Source organism: Camellia sinensis, chromosome 9 (genome assembly GCF_055761805.1).
Source record: "Camellia sinensis isolate YWXY chromosome 9, ASM5576180v1, whole genome shotgun sequence".
NCBI classification, from domain to species: domain Eukaryota; kingdom Viridiplantae; phylum Streptophyta; class Magnoliopsida; order Ericales; family Theaceae; genus Camellia; species Camellia sinensis.
The window spans coordinates 193,406,768-193,427,043 of record NC_138969.1 but is presented as its reverse complement, the minus strand read 5'-3'; the positions used below and the strand labels follow the sequence as shown (position 1 = coordinate 193,427,043).

The 20,276-nt window shown below is 36.4% G+C and overlaps 1 pseudogene; it reads left to right on the top strand.

Annotated features, from left to right (window-relative positions):
• Nucleotides 1-9,318: 9,318 nt before the first annotated feature.
• Nucleotides 9,319-14,020, top strand: LOC114271027 (light-induced protein, chloroplastic-like; annotated as a pseudogene).
• The last annotated feature ends 6,256 nt before the right edge of the window (nt 14,021-20,276 follow it).

Here is a 20,276-nt window from a genome sequence, read left to right as displayed (position 1 = left end):
AATAAAATTAGTATTTTTAGAATTCTTTCATCAATATCTATCAAATAAGATCTATATTGACTATGAATTTTATTTTTTTAAAAAATATTACCGTTAAAATTGATGGTAAACAATAACATGATATTTGTATAATGAGTAGGTCTATAGTTTTGAAGTGACAATGTCCAAATATATGTTGGTATACTAATTAGTATATTAATTAATACATGTAATACTACTGAAAGGGATAACAATGTCCAAAGAAGTGTTTGTTCTGGGGCAATTTTTTTTTTTAAATTTCCCCCCTTCCAATACTGCACCGTTTCAACAGATACGATGCTGTGACTTTAGGTGCAATAGTATCCCTCGTCCCCTCCACACAAAACTCTACAAAATGAAAATTTTTTTGTCGTCAGAATGGATTCGTGGTGAACTCATAGATCGCAACATCACGTTAAAATATTTTAATAAAAATAATATTTTATATAATTCAATTTGTCCGTTACCAAATTTATTTCAAATAATTTCAAATATTAAATTATCTAATTATGTGTCTTTATTTCATAACTTATTCTTCAGTTTTATTATTTATTAATTTGACAATTTGGCTTTAAATGGTACAATCAACCACTTGGTCTATCTAGCATCGTATGTATTGCTATCCTTAGTGTTATGAGATATAGAAGAATATCATTAGAGTAAGATATAGAGTTTATTCTTACATATTTTATATATTGAGATGTTGGAGAGAATAAGGTGATTTTCTATTCTATTTTATATTAAATTATATTTTGGATAACTTTATTTCGTGACATAGTTCAAGTCTCCTACTTCTAGTAATTGTGAACACCAGACGAGAAATGTTACATTATCTTGAATTGTTTCACTCCATTAACACTTTGAACTTGAGTTTTATCTAGAATTGTTTAATTCAGTTAACACCTTCATGATACTCCTCTTTCCTTTTTTTTTTTTTGTCTATATATTGTTATTTATTTCATAATAATATTTGTATTAAATATTCTGTTTAATTTTACTAGAATAACACATCACCCTCTAGTCCATAATATTTTCCTTACAAAATATGTTTACAAATTACATAAAAATACGTGTAACAAAAAAATAGATTATTTGATGGCATCTCGCATCAAGAAATTATAGTTTGTTCTAGAGACAAATCCAAATGGCATTCCAACATGCATTTCATTAGCTAAAATAGTAGGTTCCACTACTTTCTGTCTCCTATGAGAAAATAACATGACAAGTGTCATGATTTGTGTTGTGTTAAGCAATACTGTTGGATCACTAAACAACTTCTCCCTCGCATCACACAAGCATGGTGCTTTGTTATCTCATAAGTTCGGCACAAATTATGTTATTGTTTCTCTTTACAGTTGTTAGATGCTGCTTTTGCAATAAAATACAATTAAAAATCAGTGAAGGATAATGAATTTGCCTATATGCCTACAAAATTGATTTAAAAAAAGAAAAGAAAAAGAGTGAGACCCTCATTTTTGGGACCCCATCACTTCCAAAGTGATGTGAACTAATTATATATTTGTGTTTTTCTTTTTTTCCTTTCGTTCCTGGACCAATCACAAGTGAATAAGGATTGTGGGGATTGTATTTTTTGGGGTCTTAATCATTACTGATTAAAAATTCCCCTTTAATTTCTGATGAAAGTATAGCTTACAAAGCTTACAATCAGACTCAGCAGCAGCAACAGTCCAAACAGGTTCAAGTTCTGCAGCAGTTCAAACAGCCTTCATCAGCCACATCCAAGTGTGAGAAGCTACAAGCCGAGTCCAGTGATAACATTCCATATCCATTATAATATCTGTTAGATGTTGTTGTAACAGAGTTAGTTCTACAGTTAGTTAGTTAGAGTTGCAGTTAGTTAGTTAGAGTTAGAGTTAGTATGATTAGTTAGAGTTAACTCATCATGGTTAGTCTTGGATAATTGTTGTATAAATACTCTGTATTCATCTGTAAAAGAGTGCTGAAAATAAGATCTCAAATCTTCTTTATGGTATCAGAGCCAATATTGCTCTCACGAGTTTGAAGGTCCATCAATGGCGACCTTACCTTCTTCTCAGCTTCCCTCAAATCTTTCACTTCTTATCTCCAATCTAAATTCATTTGTTACTGTCAAGCTTGATTCTTCCAATTTCATTATCTGGAAAAACCAATTTCACAACATTCTCAGAGCTACTGGTTTGCTCTGTTATGTTGATGGCTCTACTGCACCTCCTCCTCAATACATCAGAGAGGTACCAAATGATGCATACACTCAATGGATGCTTGTTGATTCACATCTTCTGAGCTGTATTACAGCTACGTTATCCTCAACAGTGTTCACCACAGTGTTTCATTGCAAGAGTAGTTATGAAGTCTGGAGTACACTTGAGAAACGTTTTACTTCTCTCTCAAGGTCTCATATTCATCAGCTCAAGAACATGCTTCATAATGTTGTTAAAACATCCTGTTCAATGGAAGAATATCTCTCTCAGATTAAAGCTTTGTCTGATCAATTGGCTATGGCTGGTTCACCAGTTGAAGATGAAGATCTGGTCCTTCTCACATTGAATGGCCTTCCTGCTGAATATAATGCTTTTAAAACCACAATTCGAGCAAGATCTGAAGCCATCTCCATGGAAAATCTGTCATCACTGCTTTGTTCAGAGGCAATTCATGTAGAATCTGTTTCCAAACAGAATTCTACTAATCTGCATGTGGCTTATTCAACTCAAGGTTCTTCTCAGAAAAATTCTACTTCGTCTCGAAATTTGTTTGGACATTCTCAATTTAGCAGAGGCCATAAATCTGGTGGTCGATATTTCTCACGAGGAAGAAGAGGTCGAGGTTCCTATGGCTATCAACATTCCTCTGGTTCTAACAACAATGCTTCTGGTTATATTTTCAATGGCAAATCTTCTGTGGTTTGTCAAATCTGCGGCAAACATAATCATGTTGCTCTCGATTGCTGGTACCGAATGGATACTTCCTATCAATCTACCAACACTAAGACTTCTCCTATTGCATCTGACTTTCAGAATACTTACCAGAATAAGGCTTACCTTGCTTCTGGTTCTTCTCCATCAGACAATTGGTTTTTAGACTCTGCAGCCACTAGTCATGTCACTCATAATCTGCAAAATTTACAATCCTATCAGCCATATCAAGGTTCAGATCAGATTATGGTTGGAGATGGTAATGCCTTGCCTATTCAGCATAAAGGTACTGGTATTTTACCAACTCCTTCTAAACAATTTGCTCTTACACAGCTTCTTCATGTTCCTAAAATTTCTGCAAATCTCATCTCAGTTCATCAATTTGTGTCTGATAATCATTGTTCTATTACTTTTGATTCTTCTGGTTTTGTGATTCAGGACAAGAGTAACAAAGCTATTCTTTATAAAGGTTCTAGCTCTCATGGCCTCTATCATCTTCCAGCTGTTCTTCCTAGGTTTTCTTCTCATCCAGTTTGCCTCAACACCACTACTGCTTCTTCCACTTGGCATGCTAGCTTAGGCCATCCTTCTTTACATAAAATGAAATTGATTTGTAATAAACTGAAACTACCTCAGACTATTTCTAGTTCTTCATTTCCTTGTAAGCATTGTTGTATGGCCAAAAGCCATCGATTACCATTTAGTTTGTCTACAACTTCTGTTAATAAGCCATTGGCTCTTATTCATAGTGATGTATGGGGGCCATTTCATTCTGCTTCTTCCATTAAATACTATGTTTTGTTTGTTGATGATTTCAGCAAATTTACTTGGCTTTATCCTTTACATTTTAAAAGTGAAGTTTTTACAAAATTCATTGAATTCAAAGCTTTTGTTGAAAATCAATTTACTGTTAAGTTGCAAATTCTTCGCACTGATAATGGCACTAAATATCTGGGACTTAAATTTCAAGAATTTCTTCGCACTCATGGTATAGATCATCAATTGTCTTGTCCCTATACACCACCACAGAATGGTGTTGCCGAAAGGAAACATAGACACATTATAGAAACCACCATTGCATTGCTTCAGCAGTCTGGTGTTCCTCTTGCTTATTGGTTTGACACTGTTGCCACTGCTGTATATCTTATCAATCGCATGCCCAGCTCTAAGCTTCACAATCAGTCTCCTTTTGAAATGTTGTTTCATCAATTACCTGACTATCATTTTCTTAAACCTTTCGGTTGTCTGTGTTTCCCTTGGCTCAAGCCATATGCTCATCACAAGCTTCAGCCCCGATCTATTGCTTGTGTTTTTCTTGGCTATATACCTTCAGTCAAAGGATATAGGTGTCTTGATTCCAGCACTGGTCACATTTATGTTTCTAGGCATGTTGTTTTTCATGAGAATACCTTTCCTTTTCTTGATTCCTCTAGCCAGGTTCCTTCTTCTTCCTTGTCTCAGTATAAATCTTTCTTTTGGCCATCTTGTTCTCATTCCACATCAGCTATACCTTCTCCTCCTCCATCAGCTACACCAGCACCAGTTCTTTCTCCTATTTCTTTATCCACTGCACCAGCAGCAGCACCTGTTTCTTCCACATCTCCATTGCCTGGTTCTTCTCCATTATCTTCTTCCTCTTCACCTGCTATTCCTATTGATTCTTTGGTTGTTGATCTTCAGTCCTATTCTCTTCCTTCTTCTCCTATTGCTCCTTCTCTTACTATTCATCCAATGGTTACTCGGTCTAAGGCAGCTCATCCTATCTTATCTGCCATTACTTCTACTGCTTCTACTGATTCTGAACCAAGTTCCTATAAAGAGGCTACTTTGTCTTCTGCCTGGATCAAGGCCATGAATGAAGAGTTTGCAGCTCTTCAATCACAGTCCACTTGGACCTTGGTTCCTCTCCCTCCTACTAAACAGGCTATTGGATGCAAGTGGGTATTTCGTCTCAAACGTAATTCGGATGGTACCATTGCTCGCCATAAAGCTCGTCTTGTAGCTAAAGGCTATCTTCAAGAAGCAGGTTTAGACTATCATGAGACATTCAGTCCCGTTGCTAAACAGCCCACAATCCGTATTTTACTTTGCTTGGCTCTTCATTACAATTGGCCGATTAAACAACTTGACATCTCAAATGCATTCTTGCATGGTGTCTTGGATGAAGAAGTTTATATGACTCAACCTCAAGGTTTTGTTGACAAGTCTAAACCGCAATTTGTCTGTAAGTTGACTAAAGCATTGTATGGTCTTAAACAGGCACCTCGTGCTTGGTATTCTACTTTTTCCAGCTATCTTCTTACAAATGGATTTGTTGTTAGTTCATCTGATTCTTCTCTGTTTATTCAACACACTGCCACTACCATGACTGTGTTACTCGTTTACATTGATGATATCCTTATTACTGGAAATAATTCTGCTCATATTGCCTCTCTCATTGCCCATATGCACTCTGCTTTTTCAATGAAAGAATTGGGTCTTATCAACTATTTTTTGGGTGTATCTGTGACTTCTTCTTCATCTGGCTATTTTCTTTCTCAATCTAAATATACTGCGGAAATTCTTACTAAGGCTGGCATGGCTGACTGTAAATCAGCCCCTTCTCACATGTCTGTCAAGTCCTCTTCTCTGTCTTCTGCAACTATGGCTTATTCCAATCCCTCTCTCTATCGTAGTATTGTTGGTGCACTTCAGTATTTGACAATTACTCGTCCAGATATCTCCTTTGCTGTTAATCATGCTTGCCAAACTATGCATGCTCCTACTGAGGCTGATTTTGCATCTGTCAAACACTTGTTGCGGTATCTTAAAGGCACCCTTCATCAGGGTCTGTCCTTTACTCCTGGTCCTCTTGAGCTTCATGCTTTCTCTGACTCCGATTGGGCAGGTAGTGTCCATGATCGTCGCTCTACTACTGGCTACTGTGTCTTTTTAGGTCCTAACCTTATCTCTTGGTCTGCCAAGAAGCAACCTACAGTGTCTCGTTCATCCACTGAGGCTGAGTATCGAGCTCTTGCTCAGGCCGCAGCTGAGTTGAGTTGGCTTCAAATGGTTCTTACTGATTTACACATTGCTCATCCATGTCCACTTCTCTGGTGTGATAACTTGTCTGCTATTTCCTTGAGTTCCAATCCTGTTTTTCATTCTCGGTCTAAACACATTGCTGTTGACTATCATTATATCCGTGAACGAGTTGCATCCAAACAAATTTTTGTCAAGCATGTTGCCTCCTCTGATCAACTTGCTGATCTGTTTACCAAAGCTTTACCCGTCTCTCGCTTTCATTTTCTTCGTGACAAGCTCATGGTGCTTTCTTCCCCTATGAGCTTGCCAGGGGGTGATGAAAGTATAGCTTACAAAGCTTACAATCAGACTCAGCAGCAGCAACAGTCCAAACAGGTTCAAGTTCTGCAGCAGTTCAAACAGCCTTCATCAGCCACATCCAAGTGTGAGAAGCTACAAGCCGAGTCCAGTGATAACATTCCATATCCATTATAATATCTGTTAGATGTTGTTGTAACATAATTAGTTCTACAGTTAGTTAGTTAGAGTTAGAGTTAGTATGATTAGTTAGAGTTAACTCATCATGGTTAGTCTTGGATAATTGTTGTATAAATACTCTGTATTCATCTGTAAAAGAGTGCTGAAAATAAGATCTCAAATCTTCTTTTCTTGTCAGCATTTACATGTTGAAGGAAACTACATCAATTTTTATGAAAAATTATATTCGTCTTGTGTGTTAGTAGAACCACTCCTTATGTTGTGTTTGGTTGGGAGATTCGAGGAGAGATTTGGAAAGAGAAAGGGAAAAGGTGTGTGAAACTAGGTAAAATACTGACATGTTTTATTTGCATTTCACCGAGCTTTTTCATTTCTCTTTCCAAATCCCTCTCCAAATCCCCCAACCAAACACAGCATTAGTAAAATGTAGGGTAAATTATAAAACACCTTCTGAAATTTATTTAAAATACAAATTGTCCCTTATGATATGGAAAATTACAAATACCTCTATATCAGAATTTTTTATTTAACAAAATTAATTGAAAAAATGAAATTTTTAACTATTCACCTATACAATAATAAAATTATCTGAATTATTAATTGAAATAAAATTTTAACATTATTAAAAATTATTAATTAACTTGATGATTTATTAATAAAATGACCTATTTGTTATGAAATTAGAAATCTTAGGGGGCATAATGTAATTTTTAGAACTATAAGAAATAATTTAAAATTTAAATAAATCTCAAGAGGTGTGTTTGTAATTTATCCTAAAATATACTAAAAATACACGACGAATGACCGGTAATATTAGTACATGAGTTAGTGTTAATATAGCAAAATAAAAATAAAATATTAAGCTCTCTGAAAAGAAGTGCATCATATGTAATTTATGGTATTTATGATATTAATTCTCACAAATATTATAATTAGATCTTTTTCAGTTATAACTTAAACAAAAAAATAATAATAATAATAATAATGAGTCATAACCAAATACATAATATATAACTTCTCTTTTTTTTTTTTTGAAAAGATGAGTTATAGAAAAAAAAAATGTTTTAGTGTTTAAACTCAATAAAAAATGATATTTTAGACACTTTGTGTATACTTACATTGAATTTAATGACTACATTACCTTTTTCATTGACTGAGAGTTTAAATTAAAAATAAATAAAAAGTTTTGAATTTAAATTAATAAAATTAAAGATTTAGAGTTTATTTTGCTATAAGAGTTAAACTTTTAAGTTTATATATATATATATATATATATATATATATAATTTTTCTAAATAACAATCACAATAAGTCGTAATCAAGTCATAATAATTCACAATTAGTCATAATCAAATGTCACAAAGTTGACGATTGGGGAGAGCATATATATAGAAGAGTAAATTATGACGGTAGTCTTTATATTTTGGTCATTGCATCATTTTGGTCCTCATAAATCTAAATTGACTCAATTTTGATTATGAATTTGTAACTTTATCTCAATTTAATCCACTTGATTAGAACTCTTAGTAATTTTTATTAAAAAATACACACATAAGTGCCATGTATCATATTTTTAAGAGAAAAATTAAAAACTTAATAAACTCAGAGAGTTAACTTTAACTAATTTAGTTATTATTTTCCGTTCAAATCTTTAACTAATTTAGTGATTATTTTCTGTACAAAACACTAACACAATATTAATTGGACCAAATTAGCACAAAATTTAAAATTAAGGACCAAAATTAGGTCAATTATAAATATAAAGATGAAAATGATACAAGACGCAAAATATAGTAACTATCAGGGTAATTTGTTGTATATAGAATTTTCCATGTATAGAGCTCTGTACAAACAATCTTTCTTCGAGCGCTCTCTTTCATTCATGGCACCCCCAGCAATTGATGAGAAGCACATAAAAAACTGAGAGTTATTGTTGGCTATATTTTGTATTGGCCAATCGCAGTTTAACACGTGGCTCACAGAGAATAATTTGGGAAGTTAATGCAAGTCTTCAATCAACAATAGACACGTGGCAGTTTATATTGGTAATAATGGATCTGCACAATAGTGGAATAGTTAAAAGACACAAGACAACGTGGCCTAACGGTTACTCACAATTCAAATTCAAATTCAGGAGGGAGGCCTAATTGCAAAGATAGCGTAGTGGGAGCTAACTATGCAAAACCATGATCAGTGATCATGGAAAAACATTTCGACGATTATAAGTCCACTTCGACAGTTATCTTCAAAAAGTATAAATAGAAGAGAATGCCACCAGAAGGAGGACCTAGACTCAAATTCATTTACTTCATATTTTTCTTTCCAGTCGTTACATTTCCAGTCCTTTAAATTTTCAGTTCTTTAATTCCTGTACTGTACTTCATTTCTTAGGAGTAGTTTCAAGTAGTTGTTGCTGTAAACATTTTTGAGGTTGTGTCATTTCATTGTAAGTTCTCATTTACTTAATGAAATTCAGTTTCTAAACTGTTTTTTGTACTTATCATATTTATAAGTTTCTCCTAAGCAAGCCACTAGTAAAAGTTTTCTTCATTGAGGTTGAAAGAATTTCAACACAATCGTTTGATAATTGGTTGGTAATAAAAATTCTGTAAGGACTTATTGATTTATGCTGGCATGCTTAAAATTATATAATTAACATTCAAAAGCTAAAAAAGCTAACATATATTTTTGGCAGGCCCAGTAGGACCATTTAAAATAGCTAGACATAGAGCAAGAGGAGAAAATGAACGCCTGAAAAAGGGTGTGAAATGAGAGGTAAAAGTACCTAACCTAGAGGATAATGTAATATCACATCCTATGGATGCACCTATCCCATTAGATCTTCCACAAATGATCAAACAGACCAGCACTTCAGAATATACAACACATGTCCAACATACTGGACAAGGCCATGAAATTGCTGAAGCTTGCCAAGTTCTTAATAGCAAGAGACACTTCATGGGAAGCTACTAAATCTGTGATAGACCAGAATAAGCCCAAGACCCATAAATATGTCATAATAACAAGAGACATTTCATGGGAAGCTACTGAATTTACGATAGACCAAAGTAAGCCCAAGACCCACAAAAATGGAGCACCTTTCTTTGTTTCCCAACGCCAAGTGGTACTTGTACAAATTGTATAATTAAATAAAATAAACAAACAAATTCATACGAAATTAAACTGATTTACAGAATAAGAAATGGGATTACATCATACAACTTAATGAACAAAAATACATATGATAAAACTTAAGGAAAAGAAAGCAAACTGAAAGCTGTGTAATATCATAGTCTCCTTAAAATAGATTCACTATCTTATTGTGGGTGCTGGAGGTATATCAGCATCTGTCTCCCAGTATACGACGGTCTAGACTTGTTAACGTAGAAGTACCTTCTGTTTAGCTCCGCCGAACGAACAGTAGCAACACTCTCTCAAACTGGAGAGCAATACAGGAGCATAAATTCTGTATAGTATGGAAGCTAAAAAATTTTGTATCTAAGACCAAAGAGAAGGTCTCATTTTACATTTCACATTGCCTCACTGAATTTAAGCTGCTCTGGAAATAGGGTCAAAACTGAGACTTACATTATTCTTACAATGTAATCTGGGTATTTACAGAATTTTGATGTGAGAGATTGCAGGTATACATCATTTGTAGGTTTGTTCCCTTTGTTGTCAAGAACACTGCCATTAGTGAAGGTGGAGGAAGTATCATAGACCATTGATTCACAGAACTTTTACGGTTTAGAACTCTGTTTTGTTTTCCGGACCACTGGTTACTACTTCCTTCAGCACCAATGCCAAATTGGAAGTCTGAAGTCCCAAGGGTGTACAGGTCAGTTTTTCTATGGACACAAAATACACGTGAATGAACAAAATTTTACAAAATTTGTTAGTGGGACCCACTTTTGAAAAATCTTGTCCAATCATATGCATTTTGTTAGGGATGGCAATTTGAACTCGGCCCGATGGGGACCCGACCCCCCGTCCCCGATAAGAGTGGTTTTTCCTTGAAAAATACCCCCGACTGGCCGGGGATAGTATTCAAAAATAAATCCGCAGTGACATTCGGGCCGGTGATACATATTTCATCCTCGGCCCCGCCCCCTGCTCCGGTTAGCTCCGATTTATATATATATATGTTTAGGGTTTGGTTGACTTACACTACACAGTCACACACACACACTCTCTGATCTGTCTTTCTCTTACACTCTCTCTCTCTTCTTTTCTCTCCACAAATGCAGTCGGCTCCTCCAGGCCACCACCACTTCCTCCTCTTCCAGGCCACTGCCGCTTCTTCCTCCATCGCCTCTTCCTCCTTCTTCGTCGCCTCTCGCGGCCTCCTCCCGTTGCCTTTCGTGGCCTCGTCCTCCGTCGGCTCCTCCTCCACCAGGCCACCGTCAAACCTTCGTATGCCGTCGCCTTTCGCCTCCTCCTCCCTCTGCTATGGCAGATTTGAGAAGATCCTGCCACCGCCACCATCGATTTCCTCCCTCCCACCAGATCTGTCTCTATTTTTTTTTTTTTGATGATGTTGCCGTTGATGAAAATGATGTTGATGATCGATGATGTTGTTGATGATGATTTGTTATTGAGAGAGAAAGCTAAACAGAGAGAGAGAGAGAGAGAGAGAGAGAGTGAGTGAGTTACGGGGATTTTCCGGGGTTGGGGAAACCTGATCCCCGTTGGGAGCGGGCCTGGGGGGAGTGAGGGGTTCCCTGTCGGGGATTAGGGCCGGGGACGGTGAAGTTTGTAGCTTCGGGGATCGGGGACGGGGATGGTGATCCCCGGCCCCACCCTGCCTCGTTGCCATTCCTACATTTTGTGTCAGGTTTTGTGATTAGTTTGTGTTGCTAGACTTATTTGTATGCAGGTTCATGTTTTTCCCTATTCTTGTGTTCTTTTTATTATGGATAAATTACAAACACACCCCTGAAGTTTATTTAAATTATGAATTACCTCATGTAGTTCTAAAAATTACAATATGTCCCCTAAAGTTTCTAATTTCATAACAAATAAGTCATTTTATTAATAAATTATCAAGTTAATTAATAGTTTTTAATGATATTAAAATTTTATTTCAATTAATAATTTAGATAATTTTATCATTGTATAAGAGAACAATTAGAAATTTTATTTTTTCAATTAATTCTATTAAATAAAAAATTCAAACAATGAGGTATTTGTAATTTTTCAAACTATAGGGAACAATTCACATTTTAAGCAAATCTCAGGAGGTGTATTTGTAATTTACCCAATTATTATTCGTGGGTAGTGCCAATAGTTTGAGGGCTTTGATTTGACTAATGGATCACTAACAAAAACATCACAAATTGTTATGTTTTTCTGAAGTATAATCCAAATATTAAGGGCCTGTTTGGTAACGATTACGTTTTCAGTTTATATTTATAAAAATTTTATAAACCGATTTTTGTTTATTTTTAAAAAAACATAAACTACAAACTCGTTTGGTTTAGACAAAATGTTTAAAAAAAATTAAAAATATAAAAAGAGTGAGAAATGACAAGTGGTGGCGGGTGGTGGGTGGTGGTGGCGGATGGGTGGTGGGTGATGGTGGTGGCGGTTGTGGTGGCGGTTGTGGTAGTGGTTGGTGGTTGTGGTGGTGGTGGTGGTGGTGGTGGCAGGTGGTGGGTAGTGGTGACAAGCGGGTGGTGGTGGTGGTGGTGGTGGTAGTGGTGGTGGTGGTGGTGGTAGATGGTGAGTGGTGGGTGGTGGGTGGTGGGTGGTGGGTGGTGAGTGGTGGTGGTGGTGGTGGGTAGTGGTGCGGGTGGGTGGTGGTGGTGGATGGGTGGTAGGTGATGGTGGTGGTGGTGGTGGGTAGTGGTGGTGGGTGGGTGGTGGGTAGTGGTGGCGGGTGGGTAGTGGTGGTGGTGGTAGTGGTAGTAGTGGTGGTGGTGGTAGTGGTGGGTGGTGGTGGCGGCTGGGTGACAGGTGGGTGGTGGGTGGTGAGTGGTGGTGGTGGTGGTGGTGGTGGTGAGTGGTGGGTGGCGGGTGGGGGTGGTGGTGGCGGGTGGTGGGTGATGGTGGCGGCGGGTGGGTGGGTGGTGGGGGTGGTGGTGGCGAGTGGGTGACAGGTAGCGGGTGGGTGGGTGGTGGTGGTGGTGGTGGTGGTGGCGGCGGTGGCGGCGGTGGTGGTGGCGAGTGGGTGGCAGGTAGGTGGTGGCGGCTGGTGGGTGGGTAGTGGTGGTAGTGGTAGTGGGTGGTGGTGGGTGGTGGGTGGGTAGTGGTGGTGGGTGGTGGTGGCAGGTGGGTGACAGGTGGGTAGTGGGTGGTGGTGGCGGGTGGGTGGCGGGTGGGTGGTGGTGGCGAGTGGGTGGCAAGTGGCTGGTGGTGGCTGGTGGTGGCTGGTGGGTGATGAGTGGTGGTGGCAGGTGGTGATGGGAGGTGGGTGGTGGCGGCGGAAAACGGTGGTGGAAAATGGTGGCGGGTGGTAGCTAGTGTTGGGTGGTAAAAAAAAAAAAAAAAAACTGAAAACTCAAAACGGAAACATATTTTTTGAGTTTACATTTTTTGGCCAAATTATAAACTGAGACCACTGATTTATAAATGAAAAATTTACCAAACAAGTTTTTATTTGAGTTTTTAAAATTTTTGTAAATATAAACTGAAAACTGAAAACATAGTGTTACCAAACGGCACCTAAGATTTTGCCGAAAGCATCATCCACACTTTTGCACATGGATACACGCGCATATATTTACACGATAGTGTGTATATCAGGTCTATAACTAAGGTCTCGTTTGGGAACATGCTAATTTAGTAACTTTTTGGCTATTTGGCTAAAATATGAGCTAAAAAAAACTAGTATGTTTGGGATGACTTTTTGGCTTTTTACGAAAAGATGTGCAAAAAGTAAAGAGAAAAGAGAATCTTTGACTTTTTGGTACGAGTTGTTGGCTTTTTGACTAATTTAATAATTTTTTGACTAAAAAGACGATTCCCAAAGATAGCAGAATGGGGAGAGTTTTGGAGCATAGAGCATGTTAAGGTTTTGCGATTGATTTGTTAGCCCCTTTTATTTATTTATTTATTTTTTAACGTGGTCTTTGAAATATGTTAAGATCTTTCTGTAGCTAGTGTGACACCAATTATCAATGCTGCAGTTCGGCGTCTAATAGCTGTGGAAGAAATGAGAGATGTTCAATAATTGGAAACAATAATGTTCAATAATTGATTTCTCATACATTTCTTGATTGAATTTAGATCAAGTTTGAAGAAGGCATTGTTGGGACTCCCCAGTTGACAGACTCCATTGTGTTACCAGAAAATGTTGAATTTCTTGGACAAAATATTGACCTCACACCCTTCAAAGGCTTGATCACCTCTGTCTAAGACACTGCTTCTTCTATTGCAAAGACAATCTCCAGCCAACCGCCACTGATGTTCTCTATCCCGAGCAACAATGCAGAATCATGGTTACTCACCACATACCTTGATGAAGAACTTCGGATCTCAAGGGGAGATGCTGGCAGTGTGTTTGTGCTCATCAAGGAGGGTAGCTCCCTCTTGACCAGTCTTTGAATCATGAGTCTTCGTGTGTGTTTCTCTCTCGCTCTCTTGGGAATGTAGGATATCTTGTAATGTTATATGAACAATGTGTTGGAAAATAATAGTTTTTCTACAACTTTAATTTGAAATTAAAGTAGGATCTAATCGTCGGTTGAGATGGGTCTAAGTAGTTTTGTATTCTCTTAAATGAAAAGATTGCAATATAGAAATAATGAGCCGAAATTATTTATTTATTTCAGGTTCACAACCAACTTCTTCTTCTTCTTCTTCTTTTTTTTTTTTTTTTTTTTTTTAATCCACAACCAAAGCTAAATATACCTCTAATCTTTTTTATTATTATTATTTTTTATTTTTAAGGTTCACAACCATTTTTTTTTTAATTTTTAAGATTCACAACCAAAGCTAAATATATATTCAATCTTTTTTTATTTTATTTTTTTATTGTTATTTTTTATTTTTTAAGGTTTACAATCATTTTTTTTTTAAGATTCACAACCAAAGCTAAATATACATTCAATCTTATTTTATTTTATTTGGCTCAACAATAAAATCAAATACACTTTAATTAATATTGTCACATTATTCTTGTCAAATTTTATGCATATCTAGAATTTTTTTAATTTATTTAAAAAAATTAAGGATATTGTCTAGTGCATGTTTCAGTTTGCTTTTTTATGTTATTTTATTTTGTTATGTATTGTAATTTTTAGAATGGTTTGCTTGTTCTAAAATTTCAATTAACGAGTATGAATCTATTTGTTTTATGTTATCACACAATTTATACAACATATATATATATATATATATGAATGTATTTGAAAATAGGAAAATTGTAGAGAATCGAAACAAGTATGAGTCGTGATTGGTTAGAAAGGATGGGTACAAAGATTTATGTGCTGGAAAAACAAAAAGGGGATACAAAGTTTTACTAAATAATTTTTTTTTTTAAATAAAAGAATTTTTCTTAGTTATGAACAGATTTAACTGAAATCAGCTTGTTTCCCAATGTTATGCTTCATTTATTTAGATAGAAAATATTTTTTAATGAAAAATATTTTTATAAAAAAAATTAAAAATACATTTTTTTATATTTGGTGGTGGTGGTGATGAAACGAAGGTGAAAGTAGAGATTGTGACATAGTGGTGGGTGATGGCGGTGGTGATGGTAGTGGCTATGGTGATGGTAGTGGCTGTGATGAAGGTGAGAATAGTGGTGATAGTGTTGCGAAATTAGTAAAAATTTAATTGAAAAAATACTTTTTGTTTTTTAAAAGTAACAAACAACAAAATTAGTGGGGGACTAAAAGAAGAAGATGGAGGATGGATTGGGTGTGGTAAGGCATAGATATCTTAAAATGAGTGGTTCAGATTTGTTAAAAGGTATAATTAGATTTTGGATAAATTAAAATGAATGGTTCAAATTTGCTAAGAGAAAGATGGTTGAATGTCTAACAGGTTCTTTCACATTTTATTTCTTCAAACAGGCTCTTATAACATTGTAAACAGGTTCTTATAACATGTAGGGGAAAAGAGTGAGAGAGAGAGAGAGAGAGATGGTTGTAATTTTTTTTTAATCTTCCACGTTCTTCCACATTTTTTTTTAATTACTAAAACTTATTTGATTGTCTCAAAATTATATATTTGATTATCATAAAACAAACTTTTTAATTAATTAATTAATGTGTATTTGATTTTGTTGTTGAACCAAATAAAATAAATAAGATTGAATGTATATTTAGCTTTTGTTGTGAACTTAAAAAAAAATAAAAAAATAAGTTGTTAATATTAAATATATTAAAAAAGAAATAAAAAAGATTGAAGGTATATTTAGCTAAAACCTTAAAAAAAAGAAAAAAGAAAAAAGAAGTTGTCAACATTAAATATATTAAAAAAGAAAGAAAAAAGATTGAAGGTATATTTAGCCTTTATTGTGAATCTTACCCAAAAAAAAAAATTGTTAACATTAAATATATTTAAAAAGAAAGAAAAAAGATTGAAGGTACATTTAACTTTTGTTGTGAACCTTAAAAAAAAAAAAAAAAAAAAGTTGTTAACATTAAATATATTTAAAAAGAAAGAAAAAAGATTGAAGGTATATTTAGTTTTTGTTGTAAACCTTAAAATAAAAAAAAATAAAAAACAAAAATTGTTGTTAACATTAAATATATTAAAAAAGAAAGAAAGAAAATTGAAGGTACATTTAGCTTTTGTTGTGAACCTTAAAAAAAAAAAAAAAAAAAAAAAAAAAAAAAAAAAAAAAAAAAAGTTGTTAAACATTAAATATAAAAAATAAAAATAAAATAAAAATAGGGATTAAAGTGAGTTGGGGAAAATCCAAACCCATTAAGAAATGGGGAGAGTGGTACCCATGGAAAATGGGGAATAGAGAATGGAAAAAATTTATTATAGGGGAATGAAAATAGGGAATTAATATCCACCCCATTAATCCCCATTGCCATCCCTACATGTCAAAACTACTTCCAAAAACTAGGTCGTTGTCTAAAGACTACTATACCAACGCCAACACCAACACATTAATGATATGGGGGCATGGGCGGGCCACTACAAATCCGCCCCGCTATGCTACATTGCCATTTATAATTGGAACTTGGAAAGTGTGCTATGAGAGTTTATAGAGTTCATCACAGATTTTACTTTAATGATATATACTATCAATTTTGTTTGTTTGTTTGTTTTTTTATTTATTTATTTTTATTATTGTAAATCAACCACAAAAAATTTGATTGATATGATATTCATAATCATATAATTTGATCATATTTATATTAAAAAAAGAATGATCTATTTTAAAAAATGTATTTATTGTCAATTTTTATAAGATAATGAAATTATATAGTTATGAATATCAAATTAATAATATTTCTATGAATGATCTTCACACAAAACTCCACAAATGAAAAGTTCATATCATTAGAGTGGATCCGCAGTGAGCTCGCAGACCCAAATGTCACCTCTCTGGTCCACAATTCTTTTTCTTAAAAATAATATATATAAATTTAACATAAAAATAGATGTAATAAAAAAATTGAAGGTGGATTCCCTCTGATCCATCTGGGCCCATGGACTCATCACGAGTTTCGTTTTGATAATTTATACTGTTGAATTTGTCAGACATTTCTGATGGAAATAGAGATGATCAACATAATATGGTGTGACTCTCCGCATCCAATTATTTCCCATAGCTTGGTGATTGATCCTTCTGGCAAGAAGGATGTAAATCTAGAAGGTTTGGTTTTAATTCCAAAATGAAGAGATAAGATTATATGAAGCATTGTGACTATTGGGTTTGGAGACTCAATACCAATGGTTATAACCATTGATGAAGAGATATCATGTAGCGTATAAATAGATGGCCGGAACAATGGAACAACATACTTGGAATTGTTAATTATTTTCTCTCTTTGATTTAACTTTTGGATTGTATATTCTTTTTTTTTTTTTTTGATCAGCAAAATGAAAATATATTGAAGATAAAGCAATATACAATCGACAAAACAGCAACAAGTCCGCCGGGGGGGGTTACAAAGTTTGGCGAGGAGCCAATCAAACACCCGAACTCCAAAACTGGACTACTGAACAAAAAACAAAAGAACAAACAAACAGCAGCAAGGCGAAATTGCAACTGAAGGCCTGAGAATTAGCACAACAACAATCCTAACAACAATCCATACATCACCACCTGCTGAAGGCCTGAGAATCATCATTAGTGGCTGCAAACAAGACATCAACAACAAACCAAACTCCAAGCCAAAACCAATTTCCTAACAAGCATAAACCAAACAGAGCAACTCTGCAATGCTGGAGCTTCCTGCGCAACAATCTCTGGGCCTGAGAATCTGCACTAGTGGCTGTGAGTTCCTTCTTAACCTCTTCAGACTTAGGCAGCTAAATCTGCTACAGGGAAAATCTGCTACAGCTAAATTAATCAATGAACACAGAGCTGCACCCAGGAAGGCCCACTACAAGAAACAGCGGACTGCCTGATCTGATTACCTACACAGAATCTGCTTACAGATTTGCCTGCTAATTGACGCACTGCCTGATCTGATGGAGGTTTGAGACAACGTCATGGACTGAGTAATCGACCCTGAAGGACCACTTCACCCACAGAGCAATCTGCAGTTTCAACCTCTCACTTAGACCTGCAAAATCTGGATTAACCCCCTTAAATCTGCACTCGTTTCTTAACTTCCATACAGACCACATCACTAGTGCTGGAACAGCCTACCAAGCTTTGTGAACCCAAGACTTCGCTTTACTCCCAGACCAGCATTGGAGCAAACCCTCAACTGAACCCGGGATGACCCAATGCTGATCCCATCAACTAGCCATGGCTGCCCAGCACTTCCAAACCTGTGGGCAAAACAGCAGCACATGCTCCAACGACTCCACAACAGATTGACAAAAAACACACTGGGTCTTTGCATTGGGAGGGAGAACCCCAATCCTCTGAAGGAAGAGAGAAGTCTTAATGCGGCCTCTCCAAGCAAGCCAGCAAAGGAACTGCATCTTGGGAGGTACCAGGCTTACCCATACCCCAGCTGGCACTCTCGACTCAGGGCCTTTATTTGCACCCCACCAACTCCACACCGATAATGTTGAGAACTTACCAGATGTTGATGCTAGCCAAGAGCAAGAGTCTTCAGATTCGACTCTAAGAACAGGAGATGAGTCCAGGAATGCAGTCAGCCTCTGCAGCTCCTCTTCCTCCCGTGCCAACAATCTCCTTCTGAACTGGAGCTGCCATACCCCGAGTTTCTTTTTGGCACTAATTTGCTGTAATGTTCCATCCTTCTCAGTGGATAGACTGAACAGTCTAGGATAATCCTCATTCAGACTTCTACCATTGAGCCAAGCATCCAACCAAAACTGGATCCTTCTCCCGTTTCCCACTGATAGCTTGAAGTTCTGGGAATAAAACTCACCCAAAGACTGGTTATTTAAATTGAGCTGCACAATATCCTTCCATACAGTAGACGCCCCATCTGTGTTGGGCAAAGTTGGTGCCCAATCCCCTCCTGAACGCCCATACCTTGAGCAAACAACTGATTTCCACAAGGTTTTATCCTCTGACCCAAATCTCCACCACCATTTTAACAACAAACAGTCGTTCACCTCACCCAAATCTCTCACACCCAAGCCCCCTTGACTTTTATTCCTAGTTACCTCACCCCAATTAACTAAGTGTACACACCTCCCATCCTTTGCTCCGCCCCACAAGAAATTTGATTGAATTTTAGCCAATGCCTTAGCAACCCCCTTAGGCATCTTGAAAATAGATAGAAAGTAAGTAGGCAAATTGGAAAGGACTGATTTAATTAAAGTCAAACGCCCAGCAAAAGACAGCAGCTTACTCTTCCAAGATGACAACCTCTTGCTCACCTTTTCCAGTATTGGGTTCCAAGTGCACTTCCTCTTTGGGTTAGCCCCTAGAGGCAAACCTAAAAAGTTAAAAGGTAAGTTCTTCAAATGGTAATTCAAACTTAGAGCTAAACCCAAAATTTCATCTTCTTGGAAGCCCACACCGCATATAGCGCTTTTGTGATAATTTATTTTTAATCCAGACATCACTTCAAAACACCTCAACACCCTCTTAATATTAATCACCTCCTCATGATCACCCTCACAAAACACTATAGTATCGTCTGCAAACTGGAGGTGAGAAATACGCAAATCATTACCTCCCACAGAGGCTCCTCTAAACAAGCCCTTCTCTACCGCCCTTGCTAGTAAGAGGTTAAGAGCTTCCGCTGCTATTATAAACAAAAAGGGTGATAGGGGGTCGCCCTGCCTTAGCCCCTTCTGAGGCTGGAATTCCTCTGTCGGAGAGCCATTAACCAACACTGAAACCCTGGCTGTAGCAATGCAACTCCTCATCCAAACTAACCATTTCTCTCCGAAACCCAGATTATTCATCATCGACCACAGAAACTCCCAATTGAGTGAGTCATAAGCTTTTTCAAAGTCCAATTTTAGGATAATGCCTTTCTTCTTCGATCTTTTCCAAGCATCTACAACTTCATTAGCTATTAGCACACCATCTAGGATTTGCCTCCCACACACAAAAGCGGACTGAACCTCGTTGATCACTGCTGGCAACACTCTCTTAAGCCTCCTTGAGAGCACTTTTGCCAAAATTTTATAGACCGAGCTCACCAAACTGATAGGTCTATAATCTCCCAAGCCTATGGGATTAACCTTCTTAGGTATAAGAACTATGAAAGAGCTATTAACCCCTCTCGCTAGCTTACCATTTTGGTGAAATTCATTGACCATACTAATGATCTCCCC